The following is a 20,261-nucleotide window of genomic DNA, read 5'->3' as shown; positions in this document are numbered from 1 at the left end:
CAAAAACAGTTGTTTAGTTTCATTTCTCCTTTCACAAATCATGTCATCAATATCATGGCAATGTGGTGCTCATGTCTCCACATGCCGTATCTCAATTATCTTCCCAAAGGTAATTGCCCAAGCATATAGCATTTGATAAATATGAGTATGCATGATTCTAGAATAGCATTTCTAAGCAATTGTCATAATTGACTAGGGACTTATACGTAATCATGGTTACAAGGATCTTAAGGGTAAACAATAATCAAGGCATGGCATAATCACAAGTAGGATGTTCATCATTGCATGCAATTTTATTTGTAAACAAAACAATTTCGCAATTGGGATCAACATGTTCAAGGAATAGTGATGACTTGCCTGCTCAGAATAGTCCTTATTCTTGATACAATCTTGATCAACCTTCACCTCCTGGAAGTTGCAGACGTTGCCTCACGACTGACCGATACACAATTTCTATAATACGCGAGAAAAACCAATATTCAAGCAACAATCAAATATGCACAAACAAAATATATTTGTTGAGGTCGAACCTAGGGTTGCTCATATTATTCGCGCTTGCTAATGGATTCTAATCAAGGTAAGAGCTAAAGTTTCTTAGTCTTTCTGTTGTCATGGTGGTTTAGTCTAGCTAATGGCTATGGAAGGATTATGGTTACACATGCATCTATCTAAATAAAATGGTCATATCCTAGAGATTATGTTGTCAGATGGATTTAGGATCAATCAAATAATTACAGTGAATCATTTGTATTATTATTTTATTGATGGAAGCTTTACTTTGATTATCAACATATTTTACTTGTCACAATAAATTAGAAAAGGTTAATAATTATCCGTGCTTTGTATGTTAGAGTTGTTTAGGTTAATCATATTATGGTTACAAATTATCCCATCACATAATTTTACAATGAATAATCCTAATTTACAATTGAACTATAATTATATGAGATCAAGATTTATAACTAGTATTTATCTAATATTCCTGTTTATCATATAGTCCCTCTAATTTAATATATGCAACAAGCAAATTAATACTATACCGTATAGCTATAATGGGATGTACAGTATAGGTGTGTGCACAATATCTTAATATTGAATCATTTATTTGAATAGTTGCTATTTACTACGAGCTACACAGTACATGTGATTTTAAGTGGATTTATGAGTGAGTTACCGTCTATACAACTTAAGGGTCGATTTCCAACCTAAACATATACTACTGTACAGGAAATGCCGTTAATTAATTTCGTGCGGGTGATTTTAGTCACACTAGCTCTGTTATTATCTCTCATAAACAAGTTAAAGACTCATCTACGTGTGTTCAACTTTTAGTCACAAAGTATGAGGCTAAACATTATTTATACAATTCGGACGTCATGAGTATAATTATATATTGACATATATTAATAATTGACACTAGTATTTCCTATGCTTTAATTAATTTGAAACAATGCTGCTAATTAGTTTACATAGGTTTTACAGTGAGAAAGCATGTTAAGGACAATTATTTGACATCTACTTTATAGTACAATATCAATTTTATTTATTAGCACATTTTTAAGTTGACTATTATGCATCATCGTGGTATTAATTATTTAATAATTATAAATATATTTTATTAAATAGTGAACTATATACCATTGGAAAGCTTATGAATTTAGATGAATTTAGGTTCAAGATTCACTCAAATCGGAGCTAAAATGAATAAGTTATGCTAGTGTAAAGATTCAAATTTGAATTAACCCGAGAAATTGTAAAAAGCTACTGTTCATAAATGATTTATTTTTAATCCGAAATCTAATCCATAACCCTAGTGACCGACAGGTGGGACCCAGGGTTCCTTTTCTTTCCTTTTTCTCTCTTTTTCCTTCTCTCTCTTTTCTTTCTTTTCTTTTCCTTTCTTTTTCCTTCTCTCTCTCTTTTCTTTCTTTTCTTTTCCTTTCTTTTTCCTTTCTTTTTCCTTTCTCCCCCTGGCTTCTTTCTTCCTCCCTCTCTCTCTCGGCTCACGGCCTACCTGGGCGGCGACGGCGACCGGACGCGAGGGGGGGCGGCTTACCGACGGCGGCGGCGGCGGCGCAAGGCGGCGACGCTCAGCGCGGCACTCGGCGCAGTGCGGCGGCTTCAAGGCAACGGCGCGGCGGAACGAAGGCGGCGGCGCGGCGGCACAAAGGCGACGGCGTGTGGAGGAGGAAGGGGAAACGGAGGGGAATGGGTGTGGGTGGAGAAGGGGAGGGGGCCGGGGTTTTATAGAGCGCGGGGGAGGGGTTGGATGACCCTAACGGCGACGCGACGGGCGGCGCGTGGGGCTCGAGGCGCGACGGCGATGGCGCGCGGCGTGACAGCAGTGACGAGACGCGACGGCGACGGCACGCGGCGCGGCAGCGGCGACGCGACGGGACGGCACGCGGCGCGGCAGCGGGAGTGGCGACGCGGCGCGGCATCGGCGGCACGGGGCTCGAAGCGGCGAGGGGACGGGCGCGCGGCAACGGGACGGGCGACGCGACGGCGAGACGGGGCTCGAGGCGACGGCGGCATGCGCGGCGCGGCAGCGGGATGGCGACGGCGACGGCGCGGCAGCGGCGGCGCGCAGCTCAGAGCGGCGACGCGACGGGCGGGCGGCGCGGCGCGGGGCTCGGCGCGATGGTGACAGGCGACGCGACGGCGACGTGGCGCGGCAGCGGCGCGGGCGCGAGGTGGCGATGGGACGGCGCGTGGCGATGGGATGCGACGGCGACGGCGCGCGGCGATGGGACGCGATGGCGACGGTGGCGCGGCACGACAGCGGCGACGGCGACGGCGACGCGGGGCGCAAGGCAGCGGCGCGGCAGGGCTAGGCGCGGCGCGGCAGGGCAGGGGCAGGGCTAGGCGCGGCAGTGGGGAGGAAGAGGGCTAAGGTGGCTAGGAACTCCATCAAACACCTCATGTGCAATGAATAGTGCTATCCCTAATTAAACCCTATTTTAGCCTATCTCCTATACAATTTTAATCCTACAAACTCTAATTTTACTTAGTTAAATGTTAACTAAATTTAAGTACTAAATCCTCATGAAAATTTATCCAAATTATTACCACCCATATTTATTTATTTATCGCACAAATGAATTCTTTTTAGATTAATTTGGGTTATTGACCCTAAGGTGAACTTATATATTTTTGAAGACTTTGGGGTAATATTGAATTTAATATAACGACTTGTCATGATTAATACATTAGCAGATTGGTCGAGTTTAGTTGTATAGCAATATATTTTGCACGGATGGGTTCAATCTATTTATTCTATAAATAGTAAATTGAGACTCGGCACAATATTAATCTAATTGTTTAATTAAAAACTCACATAATTTTATAAAGCTTAATTTAATTATATGACCATTATTTTATATGAGTGACTTTATCAAGTGTTCAAATATTAATGTATATATATTCCCATGAAATTCTCATTTGTTAATAGGATCATTATAGTAGTAATCATCATTTCATGTGGATTTATAATACTTCATGTGAGATTGGATCCAAATACATTAGATTTAATCTTACAATCCCATTAGTTAAACATGACATCGAGCTATCAACATGGTTCGAATATTTAATATTTGATCTATGATTTATAATAGAAATTAATATTTTATTTGGCTTGCTTTCTTGCGCACTAATGTATATATTTATTGTTCAGGTGTACGCCATTAATTTGATTCTCCATTGTTACAATTTATATTTGGCAAGCAATGACAACCATAACACCCAGCATGATGCAAAAGTTTTTAAAAAGTTCGAAATTTTAGTGATTTTTATTATTAGGAATTTTCAGAATGTTACAAACACATAATGCAACTATGTTAGCTAATTTGCTAGAGAAGAGAATTGAGATCATTGGAAAGGAGAAGGTTGTTCAAGTTGTCACTGATAATGGTGCTAATACATGCAACAGATAAGCTTCTAATGGAGAGAATTCTCACATTGTATAGGACTCCTTGTGCTGCACATTGTTTGGATCTTATGTTGAAGGACATAGGGAAACTGAAGGAATTTAAAAACCCCATTGCCCGTGCTAAGCGTGTCACCACTTTCATTTATAGACATGGGAGGCTTCTTAGTGCAATGAGGGAGAAGACAAGTGGAAAGAATCTTTTAAGACCAGCTGTCACTCGATTTGCCACAACTTATCTTACTTTGAAGAGCAATTATAGCCAAAGAGATGAATTGAGAAGCCTATTTGTGAGTGAACAATGGACTGGGATCAAATTAGCAAAAACAAAGGCAATAATATAAGTGACTGGCATTGTTCTCTCTAAGAAATTTTGGTCCTCTATTGAAGATTGTATCAGAGCTTCAACCCCATTACTTATTGTGCTAAGAGTTGTTGATGGCGATGAGAAGCCCGCTATGCTAGAGGTTTCAAGACTAATGACGCATGCCAAAGAGAAGATCCAATTGAGCTTTTTTATCCAGTTGTGAGCTCAATTGGAGAACATTTGGATTTGCGAGTCAGTTTATCTGTAGTTTTGCTTTAAATTTCTTTACTATATCAGCAAGTTATTTATCCTTTTTTTTCTTCCCTTGTTATTTGCATCCCTGCAGATCCATACAAAGAAAATGAACCAGTTAGTACACAAGAGATTGAATGATGTTGTTTTTGTTGCCTATAACTGGAAGATGGAAACTAGGTTTCAGCTTAGGCGTGAGAAAGCAGGAAAAGGCCAGATCCTTAAGTCATTGAGGAGTTTGATTGGAACAATGAGTGGGATAATTCCTTACATGAACCAGTTGAAGGTTTTCGTGGATGTGACATTACATAGGATGATGTTGATGAAGTTGTTGGTGCATCACGATCTCTTTGAGCTCGCTGTTGGTATTTGATACGGTCACAGATAAATCCGCAAGCGCACGAATACCGCTGTAGCACTTCACCTCAGAGTATTCCAAGGGTATCGAATCACAGAAAACATGTGCATATATCTAGGAACATAATTCTATCCAAGGACAACAACTAATGGTAGGCTAAGGCTAAAGAGGATTCCTATGGATTAATTTACTAGACTTGAGTTAAAGGTAAAACCCTATCGATTGCTTCTGGCACTAGCCCTCCGCTGGTCTGCCAAGCTGAATCCAGCCTACGGCTCTATGATGTACCTGAACATGGAGGGATACAAAGGATGGACAAGGCTATCACCACCTTCCGCCTACCTCACTTTCTATGGAGCACACAACAAAAAAAGGTAACCGCTAACCTAAACACCACACCTAAGTTATTGATTACTACTCTAGCCCCACGCAGGAACTTCCTTCTTTATCTAGAATCCTAGTACTAGAGCACTTAATAATTCAACTAAGCGACGAACCCGCAACGATGGGAATATATGTCATTCAAGCAACTAAATTAAATACCATAAGGAGATCTCAAATACTTACTTAAGAAGCATCCGTTAAGATACAAACGAGAGAAGAAGGCCGATAACTCCATCACTTCTCCGAAACTCCAGTGGAAGAAGAACTCCGATATTTGGGGCACTCCTTCCGGAGCTTTACCTCACTCTTTACCTAATTCCACACACTAAAGAGATGCCTAAAATATGAAAGTGAGTTGTACTCCACTTGAGATGTGTGTTTCGGAAGTGAGTTGAACTCCTCCTTTTATAGCCTTCATATGACGCTTGAAATGGCGGTTGTGGATGTTGGTGCACCCACAACCGCCATCACCAACCAATAGGGGGTCGCCACGTGCAAGGAGGTGGCTGGGGGCGCCAACCTTGGATCAGCCGAACCAGGCACACCGCCATTGGCCACCGACATTCTCCGGTGTATGACAGTGGACCCCTTTGGCAGTTGACGGTGGATTAGCTCAAATTCAGTTAGTTTTGACTGACATGTGGGCTCTCCGATCCTTGTGCTTGCGTATGGTTGGTCGGAGGTACATTTAGTCTCATGGCGAGTGCATTTTCTTTCAAAAATCACCTGCATACCAATATTTACAAAGACTAGTGGAAATGGTTAGTAATAAACCCCTACCACTAAGTTTGATATTATATTTTGTATTCTTTTATGCAGGAGTTGACGGTGAAAGTTTGCACTTATCTACCGACAACAATCGCATGTTCTAAGGAGAGTTCACAACCTTGTTGTTCCAATAACCTTTCAAAGGCACCCAAGGAATACAACAATGTTTGAAGAAGATGAGGAAGATATGCAATCTGACCAAGAAGAAGATAAGGAGGAAGATCCACCTAATGATGCAAATGTGAGCAATTGTGATGAAGCTCACGCAGGTATTGAAGATGGCTAAGAGAATTTGGATGCCAATGGCAATTTCGATGAGTTTGATGATGAATACTAAGAGACAAGGAGTTGGACTTATAGTATATTTGTTTAGAGTGTGGAGTGTGGAGTGTGGAGTTATGGACCACTATTATCTTTATACGCCATTAGGTATATGATAGCTCCCACTATTTTGCTTTGTTATTATGTTTACTTGCCTGCTAGGTTAGCCTGCTTGATAGTTTATTATGTTTAGAGTAAATTGCACCTTGAGCCGCTCTTTTTTACCATTGTTGCAAATTGGACTAAGGACAAACAAACTTTTTCACTTTAGACCACTTTATCTTTACCAGTTGCTTCAGCTTGGGCTAGTTCTTCAACCTCTAGCGCTCCTCCCTCTTCTCCATATCTCAGAGCCATCACCGAACTACACCACCCCATCAAGAAGGTGATGAACCTGGTGACCGCTAGTAAATGGTCTGACCCTCTCCATCACGAAGATGACCAGCAAGCCGGTCCTTTACCCAACAATGTGGAGATCAATGTGGCCGAGGCGAATAAATGGATGGTTAGTCCGTCAGTGCATACCGATTGTATAATTTGGTTTGTTTGTTGTGTGGACTGTGACATGTCAGAGACGTACTTCATGCCATGCGTTGGCAAGTGGAGGCAAGAGGCCGAGCGCCGCTGACCACGGTGAGAGCCATCACGCAAGTTGTTGTGGCAAATTGGATAACACCACCCATGATGATGATGATTTCCCTGTAGTAGCCATGCTTTAGCGAAGCAACAACCTATGGTAGCCCCTCCACCCCTCTCCACTAGTAGCACGTCCACTGTTGGCATCCGCTCGAAGCAGACTACGCACTTGACCATGACCTCGAGCCCTGTCAGGGCTTACACCATGCTCGGCCTCGAGAGTCATTGGTGGCTCAGTGTCATGCTCAGCCTTGAGCCCAGTCAGCAGCCAGCTCAGCTCTCGGCCTTAGCCCCAACAGCTCCGGCATTGCACTTAAGTTGAGCTCGGCCGGCAGCTCCATGCTACAGTCTTGAGCCCACCCGGTGGTTCTTTTCTTGCCCACAAAGGAAGAGAGAGAGAGAGAGAGAGCGAGAGAGAGAGAGAGTACACAAAGAGAGGAGAGAGGGAGCTACAGGTACAAGAACAGCCCCAAACTGAAACCTTTGTAAATTTACCCAGTCCAATAGGGAAATGTAGATCTACCAATAGTCCAAGCTGATAGAGTTGTAAAATATAGTGGTCCAATATGCAATTTACTCGTGCTCAAATGCTTACTTTGTTGTCTTTGAATTTATGGCTTTATATTATCATCTTGCTCATCAATAATGTGCCTTGCTGCTTTCAGGTCATCAACAAGGTATGCTACTCAAGTAAATGGAAGCAATTTATTAACTATTGTTTACAATTATGCATCTATTATTATCTTCATAACACAAAAAATGGTGATGCTTCTAAGGGGGTGGATGCTGCCATGTAGGTATTGGATGCTACATGGGCTTAAGAGTTGCCAAGAACAAGGTATATATGTGTGTCGTACTGCTCTTAAAATGCAGCTTTGATGTGCCTAAGACGTCATCTCGCCTTAAGCCTTACCTGTAAGGTAGTCCGGGGTCACCTTACCACCTTAAAAACCATGATATAAAGTTTGTCTCCAATCACCATACAAAGCCGTGTAGTAAAGTCAAATTTTGGCCTCAACAAAATAGTCTCTAGACCTTCTAACACGTATACAGACATATGAATGATCTTAAATATAAAGGTTGTCAACTATAGATTGTAAATATTCTTAAGTTCTACAACAATACTTATGGATATAAAGTTTATTTTTATCTGACTTTATATGAAAAATTATCTAACTTTTTTATTAAAAAAACTATAATTACCAGTTCAACACTCAATAGGCAGGATGATCCAGACCTTGTGATGAGGTGGTTTTAACAAAAGCCATTTGTGTAGTATTGCATATTCGTTAATTCCATGCACAAATCCGTAGGCCTACAACACATGTTGTTTAAAATAATATTCTCTCTCTTCTTGGTCTCATCTCCCTCTTCACCTGCCTAGCTCAAAAGTAATGTATCCTTATTGTCAATTATATGGCCCATAATATACTCCCTCCGTCCCAAAATATAAGGGATTTTGGACGGATTGGATATTTCCTAGCCTATCCAGATTCGTAATACTAGGAAATATTCATCCATTCAAAATCCTTTATATTTTGGGACGAAGGGAGTACGTACTAGGTAAACATTACTATCGGTGGTCCCATGCCCAGAAACCCCACATTAGAAGTTATGAAAAATTCTTTAATAAATTACAATATTGACAGTATGCACCTGCATTTGCAAGAAAAATAACAAGAAAAAACGGAAATTTGTAACATGTGGCAAAATACACAATCAGTGAAATTCTACCTTTTAGCACATAACCGTGAGTACTACTGATACATGTTATTGGGTGCACTTTTGCACTAGGGTCTGCTACTACCAGATCTAATTTAGGCCTTGTTTAGTTTCCAAATTTTTTTTCTCAAAAACGTTATATCGAATCTTTGGACGCATGCATGAAGTATTAAATATAGATAAACAAAAAAATTTACTTGCACAGTTTGCATGGAAATCGTGAGACGAATCTTTTGAGCCTAATTAGTCCATGATTAGCCATAAGTGCTACAGTAACCCACATGTACTAATGATGGATTAATTAGGCTTAATAAATTCATCTCGTGGTTTCCAGGCGAGTTATGAAATTAGTTTTTTCATTCGTGTCCGAAAACTCCTTCCGACATCCGGTCAAACGTCCGATGTGACACAAAAATTTTTTTTTCGCGAACTAAACAAGGCCTTAAATGAGATCCTTTGCTTGTACTGCATATGCAGTATGTGTTACTGACATATGGTCCTAGAGCAAGTGGGATCCATCTATCAATGACACCTTATGCATATGTCGGGCATTTTTGAATCATAGGAATGGAAAAAACGAAAGAATAGAAAAAACACAGAATTCTAATAGGAATACAAGTGCAAACAAACAGAGGATTGTAAAACGTAGAAAAAATATAAGAATGACTGTTTGATTAGACCGCTGGAAAAACGTAGAAATTGGATGAAAGAGATATAATTGGATGAGAGAGGAATTGGAAATTTTCCAATAGGATTATAATCCTCCAAAATTCCTATATTTTCCTACAAATTAAAGGTGCTCGTAGTATAACAAAAGGATGTGTGTCCGTCTACTTTGGTTCTTAAAAGCTTAGTCTGCTAGCACTTTTGTCACCATACCTTAGAATGTTATGGTTGGCATAACAATAGATTGATCTATGACCCACTTGTGAGCAAACACATAGCCTAACCTTCTATAAGTATTAATTCATTTTGATCCACTAATAACAAAATTTATCACCACATGTTCAAGATAGAAACAAGAAGTGATAGTAACAGCCGAGTAAGGCCAAATTGAGCCACTTTCCTACACTATCGTTAAATACCTAGTCTCCCTCAACCCTTACTGATTCACATCCCCTCTCTTCCCTGCCCGCCGCCCCCTCTCTTTCTCTCCATCCACACTCGCCCTTGATCTCCCTCCCCTACCCTCCGCCCCCTCTCTTTCTCTCCACCCACACTTGCCCTTGAACAATCAAATCTATCTAGCCAGAGCTCCGGGTTGATTGATTTGATTGTTGCAATATTACGGCTGCTAGATCTAATTGCCAGATCTGGGTGCTCTGAGCGCAGGTGATGGTGATGATGGCGATTGGCCTAGGAACAAGCAACAAAACAACCATGGTCTTGGGTGACAAGGATGAGTGGCAAAGCGAGAGGCATTGTAGTGTCAGATTTGGTTGCTCCAAACTTGAGGCTACTAGATCTAGTCAGTTCTTGTAAGATATGGGGTTGACAACGACAAATAGGGTCCAATGAAGACGGGACCCGCAAGCACCTCAAGGGGCCACCGTGCGCACAAGGTGTCGTGCAAGGAACTAGAAGGTAACTCAGAGTATGAACTGGAGCTGGCCTAGGTGCTATTTTTTTTCCTTCAATTTTATTACCGTAAAACATCACTATTTCTTTCTCACCACTGGTTCCAAACTAGAAGTGATGCCCATTTCGATCCACCAGTATGTAGGTGTTTACTAGTGACCCCCTAGACTCTAAAGGCATTCTTAGGGGGTGATTTAGTACATCCTATGGGTGAAGATAATAGGAGTTTGTCCATAGATTTTTCTTCTTTGGCCACACTGTGGAGGTGTGGTGCAGGCCGCTACAAAACTAGCAACTTTTTTTGACTTGACAAAAGTATGATAGAATCTTTGGACCACATGTTCATGGAATCCTAGAGAGTTAAAACAAACATAGTTTGTGTGCTTCATAAAAAAAAACACAAAACCAAAATGATGGAAGATGCCTTACCTAATACAGAAGAAAGTTTTGGACCAAAATTTATTAAGTCTAGACTTTCTATCTTTCCTCGTCCAATAGGCTATATCTATCCATACTACTACTACCTCAAATATGGCAGTGGAATTTTCTACTAATCAAATACATAAACCAATGGTACTTTTCTACAGTAGAATACTATCTGTAGAGACCATAGTGACCAACAACAAATTATCAGAACCAAACTATACCAAGCTGACGCTAGACTTCACGTAGGTTTTGCCCCTTACTTTTTCCTATGAGTACTCATGTAATCCTAACCCCTAGTCCGCAATCTGGAAAGGGCAAATCACTAAACCAATCAAGAATAATTGGAGCATAATAATATCCGGACCATCTGGAAAATCATGTCAATTTCTCCAATTGTGACAAGGCAAGGAATTGCCATTGTCACTTGTTTGTGAAAGTCACCCGTGCTGCAAGTGAGCTAACACAGATAACCCAGTAAAGCCCTGAAGGGGGGAAAAATCAAAGGCATCTAAAGCACTGAACTGAATGGATGGATAGTCATTATCGACAGTCACATGTTACACACAACAGTTTAACTTTAACCACACCACGGTAACGGGGGTTGACTGACTATAGCAAACTCTTGCTATAGTGCAACATTTCAGTATAACGCGATCATACTGAAACATTTTCCGTCAGTATCATCTAGGAAACTGCAAAGGTGTTACAAAAGTTGCCGGCTTTGCCATCTGGACAAAACTTGTTCAAGCTTCTGATTCAATTTCTGTGAATGATCCAACAATTCTTGGTTCTTCTGTAATTGCGCAAATTTTCTGTAGCAAAAAATGGCCCTTCTGGCCTCAACAGAGGTTGCCTTATCTCAACTAGCATAGTCCACCCACCTGCCAAAAAAGAACAGAAATATTATTTCACAGTTTCAAGTCCTAACAAAATAGTGATACCACTTCAACACAATAACAAGCTCATGGTACATTTATCAATTGTTATGACTGGTTAAAAAATGATCATATTAATAACCGCAACTAAACTCATGTTAATTAGTTGAGTATCCATGAGGGCATGTCCTCACATGGATTCTCATATCTTTGTAAGAACATCTAGCAGGCTACAAATTCCGTAAAAAGTAGCAAAATACCAAATCATAGATCATAGCATGTATCGCATTCCAAATTATCTACTCAAAATTAAATCAACAAAAATACAACTATCCGATTGATAACATGTAAAAGTAAGAAGATTGATGTAGGCAGTGTCACATAAACAAAATGATATGGGAACTCCTAGCGTAGTCTAGATGCAGGACCCATACAAAACTAAACTCAAAATGGTAATAATAAACTAAAGAAATGAAAAGGGGTGTGCTGAATTAAAAGGGTACCTTCAGCCAGGTGAGGAACCTAGAGAGTATGATCAGTAGACTATTGTGCAGCTTTTCTCCCCCTGCGTTTAGGCCTGTATTACCAGTTAAAATCACATGTCAGATCAGTGACAAACTGTGTCGACAAAGACAATTTCTACTATTCATGGAGTTGACAAAAACAAAGTGAACTTAGTTAGCTTGTGTGATCTGATATAAGAGTAAAGAGAGAAAGTTATTGAAAGCAATATTAGGTATTAAAACATTGCCAATTGAGGAAAGCGATAACAAGTTACTGATATGCTATTTCAGAAGTTGGAAGTAGAATATGCTAATACGTTAGTTTTAATCAATGAGCAACAAGTATCATTGCATTCATCACAAGGACAAGATGAAACTTCAGCATGTCAACATACATGGCAATTTTTTTGTAACCTATATAATCTTGATTCTTGAAACATTTGTATAGCACCTTTAGATCAACAGTGAAAACATCAGAACTGATAGTTTGGATTCTGTTATTAAAAAGATAACTGATTGCATTATTATGATAGTAATAAATAAACTAATTCCTTAATAGTTAAGCCAGTGATGGTCATCCAATCTTGGCAGTAATTCTCTGCATACTCGTCTAAACTTCTGATGTCAAATTTTGATTATTTTTTTAAAATATTTCCTGAAATTACAACATAAAACTAGTGGGGAACAAAGATGTTACATCTCAATATCTCACTTCATTATCAATTATCATACTAAACCCTGTATTATACAAAAGTTTCAGTCAAGTAGAAAATAAGGAACCACTAGCTTGATATGCAAAATAAACTCTTAACTAATGCGGTGCATCACTTCAGCTAGGAAAATATGTGGACAATGCAAGCTATAATTAATTAATGTGGTGCATCACTTCAGCTAGGAAAATGTGTGGACAGTGCAAGTTATAGTAGTGAGGTACACAAAAACACAGATATATTCATCCATATCCAGTAATATGGCCATGGAACATTGAAAATGCAAGTATGATATATAAAATAAACTTTATTTAATGCAGTACATCACTTCAGTTAGTCAGATGTCTGGACAAAGTGCTTCACCGACCATTTTATGCTACTAAAGTTTCTTGATCATAACTAAGCATATTGGAATGATTCAGTTGAGATATTTGAGCTTTGTGGAATCACAATACACTACATTTTCAGGAAATAATATCCCCAGTGCATATTACTTAGGATGCTCCTTCAAAGGATATACCCATCAAGTACATCACAATGTACAGGTGGTTCAATCATTGGAAAATTTTATTAAAAACACGAATTTTGTTTGCAGATAAAATATCAAATAGTGTTTCTACCAAAATATTTTGGTGACTTATCCAGCATACCAATCAGCATGCATTCCTGATTTATAATAGATAAAAATAAATCCAAATAAATTGAGCTTTTTTATCCAGCATACCAATCAGCATGCATTCCAATTGAGCTTTTTTATCCAGTTGTGAGCTCAATTGGAGAACATTTGGATTTGCGAGTCAGTTTATCTGTAGTTTTGCTTTAAATTTCTTTACTATATCAGCAAGTTATTTATCCTTTTTTTTCTTCCCTTGTTATTTGCATCCCTGCAGATCCATACAAAGAAAATGAACCAGTTAGTACACAAGAGATTGAATGATGTTGTTTTTGTTGCCTATAACTGGAAGATGGAAACTAGGTTTCAGCTTAGGCGTGAGAAAGCAGGAAAAGGCCAGATCCTTAAGTCATTGAGGAGTTTGATTGGAACAATGAGTGGGATAATTCCTTACATGAACCAGTTGAAGGTTTTCGTGGATGTGACATTACATAGGATGATGTTGATGAAGTTGTTGGTGCATCACGATCTCTTTGAGCTCGCTGTTGGTATTTGATACGGTCACAGATAAATCCGCAAGCGCACGAATACCGCTGTAGCACTTCACCTCAGAGTATTCCAAGGGTATCGAATCACAGAAAACATGTGCATATATCTAGGAACATAATTCTATCCAAGGACAACAACTAATGGTAGGCTAAGGCTAAAGAGGATTCCTATGGATTAATTTACTAGACTTGAGTTAAAGGTAAAACCCTATCGATTGCTTCTGGCACTAGCCCTCCGCTGGTCTGCCAAGCTGAATCCAGCCTACGGCTCTATGATGTACCTGAACATGGAGGGATACAAAGGATGGACAAGGCTATCACCACCTTCCGCCTACCTCACTTTCTATGGAGCACACAACAAAAAAAGGTAACCGCTAACCTAAACACCACACCTAAGTTATTGATTACTACTCTAGCCCCACGCAGGAACTTCCTTCTTTATCTAGAATCCTAGTACTAGAGCACTTAATAATTCAACTAAGCGACGAACCCGCAACGATGGGAATATATGTCATTCAAGCAACTAAATTAAATACCATAAGGAGATCTCAAATACTTACTTAAGAAGCATCCGTTAAGATACAAACGAGAGAAGAAGGCCGATAACTCCATCACTTCTCCGAAACTCCAGTGGAAGAAGAACTCCGATATTTGGGGCACTCCTTCCGGAGCTTTACCTCACTCTTTACCTAATTCCACACACTAAAGAGATGCCTAAAATATGAAAGTGAGTTGTACTCCACTTGAGATGTGTGTTTCGGAAGTGAGTTGAACTCCTCCTTTTATAGCCTTCATATGACGCTTGAAATGGCGGTTGTGGATGTTGGTGCACCCACAACCGCCATCACCAACCAATAGGGGGTCGCCACGTGCAAGGAGGTGGCTGGGGGCGCCAACCTTGGATCAGCCGAACCAGGCACACCGCCATTGGCCACCGACATTCTCCGGTGTATGACAGTGGACCCCTTTGGCAGTTGACGGTGGATTAGCTCAAATTCAGTTAGTTTTGACTGACATGTGGGCTCTCCGATCCTTGTGCTTGCGTATGGTTGGTCGGAGGTACATTTAGTCTCATGGCGAGTGCATTTTCTTTCAAAAATCACCTGCATACCAATATTTACAAAGACTAGTGGAAATGGTTAGTAATAAACCCCTACCACTAAGTTTGATATTATATTTTGTATTCTTTTATGCAGGAGTTGACGGTGAAAGTTTGCACTTATCTACCGACAACAATCGCATGTTCTAAGGAGAGTTCACAACCTTGTTGTTCCAATAACCTTTCAAAGGCACCCAAGGAATACAACAATGTTTGAAGAAGATGAGGAAGATATGCAATCTGACCAAGAAGAAGATAAGGAGGAAGATCCACCTAATGATGCAAATGTGAGCAATTGTGATGAAGCTCACGCAGGTATTGAAGATGGCTAAGAGAATTTGGATGCCAATGGCAATTTCGATGAGTTTGATGATGAATACTAAGAGACAAGGAGTTGGACTTATAGTATATTTGTTTAGAGTGTGGAGTGTGGAGTGTGGAGTTATGGACCACTATTATCTTTATACGCCATTAGGTATATGATAGCTCCCACTATTTTGCTTTGTTATTATGTTTACTTGCCTGCTAGGTTAGCCTGCTTGATAGTTTATTATGTTTAGAGTAAATTGCACCTTGAGCCGCTCTTTTTTACCATTGTTGCAAATTGGACTAAGGACAAACAAACTTTTTCACTTTAGACCACTTTATCTTTACCAGTTGCTTCAGCTTGGGCTAGTTCTTCAACCTCTAGCGCTCCTCCCTCTTCTCCATATCTCAGAGCCATCACCGAACTACACCACCCCATCAAGAAGGTGATGAACCTGGTGACCGCTAGTAAATGGTCTGACCCTCTCCATCACGAAGATGACCAGCAAGCCGGTCCTTTACCCAACAATGTGGAGATCAATGTGGCCGAGGCGAATAAATGGATGGTTAGTCCGTCAGTGCATACCGATTGTATAATTTGGTTTGTTTGTTGTGTGGACTGTGACATGTCAGAGACGTACTTCATGCCATGCGTTGGCAAGTGGAGGCAAGAGGCCGAGCGCCGCTGACCACGGTGAGAGCCATCACGCAAGTTGTTGTGGCAAATTGGATAACACCACCCATGATGATGATGATTTCCCTGTAGTAGCCATGCTTTAGCGAAGCAACAACCTATGGTAGCCCCTCCACCCCTCTCCACTAGTAGCACGTCCACTGTTGGCATCCGCTCGAAGCAGACTACGCACTTGACCATGACCTCGAGCCCTGTTAGGGCTTACACCATGCTCGGCCTCGAGAGTCATTGGTGGCTCAGTGTCATGCTCAGCCTTGAGCCCAGTCAGCAGCCAGCTCAGCTCTCGGCCTTAGCCCCAACAGCTCCGGCATTGCACTTAAGTTGAGCTCGGCCGGCAGCTCCATGCTACAGTCTTGAGCCCACCCAGTGGTTCTTTTCTTGCCCACAAAGGAAGAGAGAGAGAGAGAGAGCGAGAGAGAGAGAGAGTACACAAAGAGAGGAGAGAGGGAGCTACAGGTACAAGAACAGCCCCAAACTGAAACCTTTGTAAATTTACCCAGTCCAATAGGGAAATGTAGATCTACCAATAGTCCAAGCTGATAGAGTTGTAAAATATAGTGGTCCAATATGCAATTTACTCGTGCTCAAATGCTTACTTTGTTGTCTTTGAATTTATGGCTTTATATTATCATCTTGCTCATCAATAATGTGCCTTGCTGCTTTCAGGTCATCAACAAGGTATGCTACTCAAGTAAATGGAAGCAATTTATTAACTATTGTTTACAATTATGCATCTATTATTATCTTCATAACACAAAAAATGGTGATGCTTCTAAGGGGGTGGATGCTGCCATGTAGGTATTGGATGCTACATGGGCTTAAGAGTTGCCAAGAACAAGGTATATATGTGTGTCGTACTGCTCTTAAAATGCAGCTTTGATGTGCCTAAGACGTCATCTCGCCTTAAGCCTTACCTGTAAGGTAGTCCGGGGTCACCTTACCACCTTAAAAACCATGATATAAAGTTTGTCTCCAATCACCATACAAAGCCGTGTAGTAAAGTCAAATTTTGGCCTCAACAAAATAGTCTCTAGACCTTCTAACACGTATACAGACATATGAATGATCTTAAATATAAAGGTTGTCAACTATAGATTGTAAATATTCTTAAGTTCTACAACAATACTTATGGATATAAAGTTTATTTTTATCTGACTTTATATGAAAAATTATCTAACTTTTTTATTAAAAAAACTATAATTACCAGTTCAACACTCAATAGGCAGGATGATCCAGACCTTGTGATGAGGTGGTTTTAACAAAAGCCATTTGTGTAGTATTGCATATTCGTTAATTCCATGCACAAATCCGTAGGCCTACAACACATGTTGTTTAAAATAATATTCTCTCTCTTCTTGGTCTCATCTCCCTCTTCACCTGCCTAGCTCAAAAGTAATGTATCCTTATTGTCAATTATATGGCCCATAATATACTCCCTCCGTCCCAAAATATAAGGGATTTTGGACGGATTGGATATTTCCTAGCCTATCCAGATTCGTAATACTAGGAAATATTCATCCATTCAAAATCCTTTATATTTTGGGACGAAGGGAGTACGTACTAGGTAAACATTACTATCGGTGGTCCCATGCCCAGAAACCCCACATTAGAAGTTATGAAAAATTCTTTAATAAATTACAATATTGACAGTATGCACCTGCATTTGCAAGAAAAATAACAAGAAAAAACGGAAATTTGTAACATGTGGCAAAATACACAATCAGTGAAATTCTACCTTTTAGCACATAACCGTGAGTACTACTGATACATGTTATTGGGTGCACTTTTGCACTAGGGTCTGCTACTACCAGATCTAATTTAGGCCTTGTTTAGTTTCCAAATTTTTTTTCTCAAAAACGTTATATCGAATCTTTGGACGCATGCATGAAGTATTAAATATAGATAAACAAAAAAATTTACTTGCACAGTTTGCATGGAAATCGTGAGACGAATCTTTTGAGCCTAATTAGTCCATGATTAGCCATAAGTGCTACAGTAACCCACATGTACTAATGATGGATTAATTAGGCTTAATAAATTCATCTCGTGGTTTCCAGGCGAGTTATGAAATTAGTTTTTTCATTCGTGTCCGAAAACTCCTTCCGACATCCGGTCAAACGTCCGATGTGACACAAAAATTTTCTTTTCGCGAACTAAACAAGGCCTTAAATGAGATCCTTTGCTTGTACTGCATATGCAGTATGTGTTACTGACATATGGTCCTAGAGCAAGTGGGATCCATCTATCAATGACACCTTATGCATATGTCGGGCATTTTTGAATCATAGGAATGGAAAAAACGAAAGAATAGAAAAAACACAGAATTCTAATAGGAATACAAGTGCAAACAAACAGAGGATTGTAAAACGTAGAAAAAATATAAGAATGACTGTTTGATTAGACCGCTGGAAAAACGTAGAAATTGGATGAAAGAGATATAATTGGATGAGAGAGGAATTGGAAATTTTCCAATAGGATTATAATCCTCCAAAATTCCTATATTTTCCTACAAATTAAAGGTGCTCGTAGTATAACAAAAGGATGTGTGTCCGTCTACTTTGGTTCTTAAAAGCTCAGTCTGCTAGCACTTTTGTCACCATACCTTAGAATGTTATGGTTGGCATAACAATAGATTGATCTATGACCCACTTGTGAGCAAACACATAGCCTAACCTTCTATAAGTATTAATTCATTTTGATCCACTAATAACAAAATTTATCACCACATGTTCAAGATAGAAACAAGAAGTGATAGTAACAGCCGAGTAAGGCCAAATTGAGCCACTTTCCTACACTATCGTTAAATACCTAGTCTCCCTCAACCCTTACTGATTCACATCCCCTCTCTTCCCTGCCCGCCGCCCCCTCTCTTTCTCTCCATCCACACTCGCCCTTGATCTCCCTCCCCTACCCTCCGCCCCCTCTCTTTCTCTCCACCCACACTTGCCCTTGAACAATCAAATCTATCTAGCCAGAGCTCCGGGTTGATTGATTTGATTGTTGCAATATTACGGCTGCTAGATCTAATTGCCAGATCTGGGTGCTCTGAGCGCAGGTGATGGTGATGATGGCGATTGGCCTAGGAACAAGCAACAAAACAACCATGGTCTTGGGTGACAAGGATGAGTGGCAAAGCGAGAGGCATTGTAGTGTCAGATTTGGTTGCTCCAAACTTGAGGCTACTAGATCTAGTCAGTTCTTGTAAGATATGGGGTTGACAACGACAAATAGGGTCCAATGAAGACGGGACCCGCAAGCACCTCAAGGGGCCACCGTGCGCACAAGGTGTCGTGCAAGGAACTAGAAGGTAACTCAGAGTATGAACTGGAGCTGGCCTAGGTGCTATTTTTTTTCCTTCAATTTTATTACCGTAAAACATCACTATTTCTTTCTCACCACTGGTTCCAAACTAGAAGTGATGCCCATTTCGATCCACCAGTATGTAGGTGTTTACTAGTGACCCCCTAGACTCTAAAGGCATTCTTAGGGGGTGATTTAGTACATCCTATGGGTGAAGATAATAGGAGTTTGTCCATAGATTTTTCTTCTTTGGCCACACTGTGGAGGTGTGGTGCAGGCCGCTACAAAACTAGCAACTTTTTTTGACTTGACAAAAGTATGATAGAATCTTTGGACCACATGTTCATGGAATCCTAGAGAGTTAAAACAAACATAGTTTGTGTGCTTCATAAAAAAAAACACAAAACCAAAATGATGGAAGATGCCTTACCTAATACAGAAGAAAGTTTTGGACCAAAATTTATTAAGTCTAGACTTTCTATCTTTCCTCGTCCAATAGGCTATATCTATCCATACTACTACTACCTCAAATATGGCAGTGGAATTTTCTACTAATCAAATACATAAACCAATGGTACTTTTCTACAGTAGAATACTATCTGTAGAGACCATAGTGACCAACAACAAATTATCAGAACCAAACTATACCAAGCTGACGCTAGACTTCACGTAGGTTTTGCCCCTTACTTTTTCCTATGAGTACTCATGTAATCCTAACCCCTAGTCCGCAATCTGGAAAGGGCAAATCACTAAACCAATCAAGAATAATTGGAGCATAATAATATCCGGACCATCTGGAAAATCATGTCAATTTCTCCAATTGTGACAAGGCAAGGAATTGCCATTGTCACTTGTTTGTGAAAGTCACCCGTGCTGCAAGTGAGCTAACACAGATAACCCAGTAAAGCCCTGAAGGGGGGAAAAATCAAAGGCATC

The 20,261-nt window shown here is 40.3% G+C and overlaps 3 long non-coding RNA genes across 3 annotated transcripts; 2 read left to right on the top strand and 1 right to left on the bottom strand.

Moving 5' to 3' along the window:
• Window positions 1-4,490: 4,490 nt before the first annotated feature.
• Window positions 4,491-6,601, top strand: LOC136356770 (uncharacterized). Its single transcript, XR_010741725.1, has 2 exons — window positions 4,491-5,216; window positions 6,046-6,601. It is a non-coding gene; the product is annotated as an uncharacterized lncRNA (long non-coding RNA).
• A 3,115-nt stretch (window positions 6,602-9,716) lies between these two features.
• On the top strand, window positions 9,717-15,678 carry LOC136356772 (uncharacterized). The gene is made up of 3 exons (XR_010741727.1): window positions 9,717-10,257; window positions 13,656-14,293; window positions 15,123-15,678. It is a non-coding gene; the product is annotated as an uncharacterized lncRNA (long non-coding RNA).
• LOC136356771 (uncharacterized) lies at window positions 11,187-13,461 on the bottom strand. The gene is made up of 2 exons (XR_010741726.1): window positions 12,056-13,461; window positions 11,187-11,558 (listed from the first exon to the last, which is right to left on the bottom strand). It is a non-coding gene; the product is annotated as an uncharacterized lncRNA (long non-coding RNA).
• Window positions 15,679-20,261: the final 4,583 nt, after the last annotated feature.

Source organism: Oryza sativa, chromosome 5, assembly GCF_034140825.1.
Source record: "Oryza sativa Japonica Group chromosome 5, ASM3414082v1".
Classification (NCBI taxonomy): domain Eukaryota; kingdom Viridiplantae; phylum Streptophyta; class Magnoliopsida; order Poales; family Poaceae; genus Oryza; species Oryza sativa.
The sequence above is the reverse complement of the archived record's forward strand: the minus strand, read 5'-3'. Positions and strand labels throughout refer to the sequence as shown.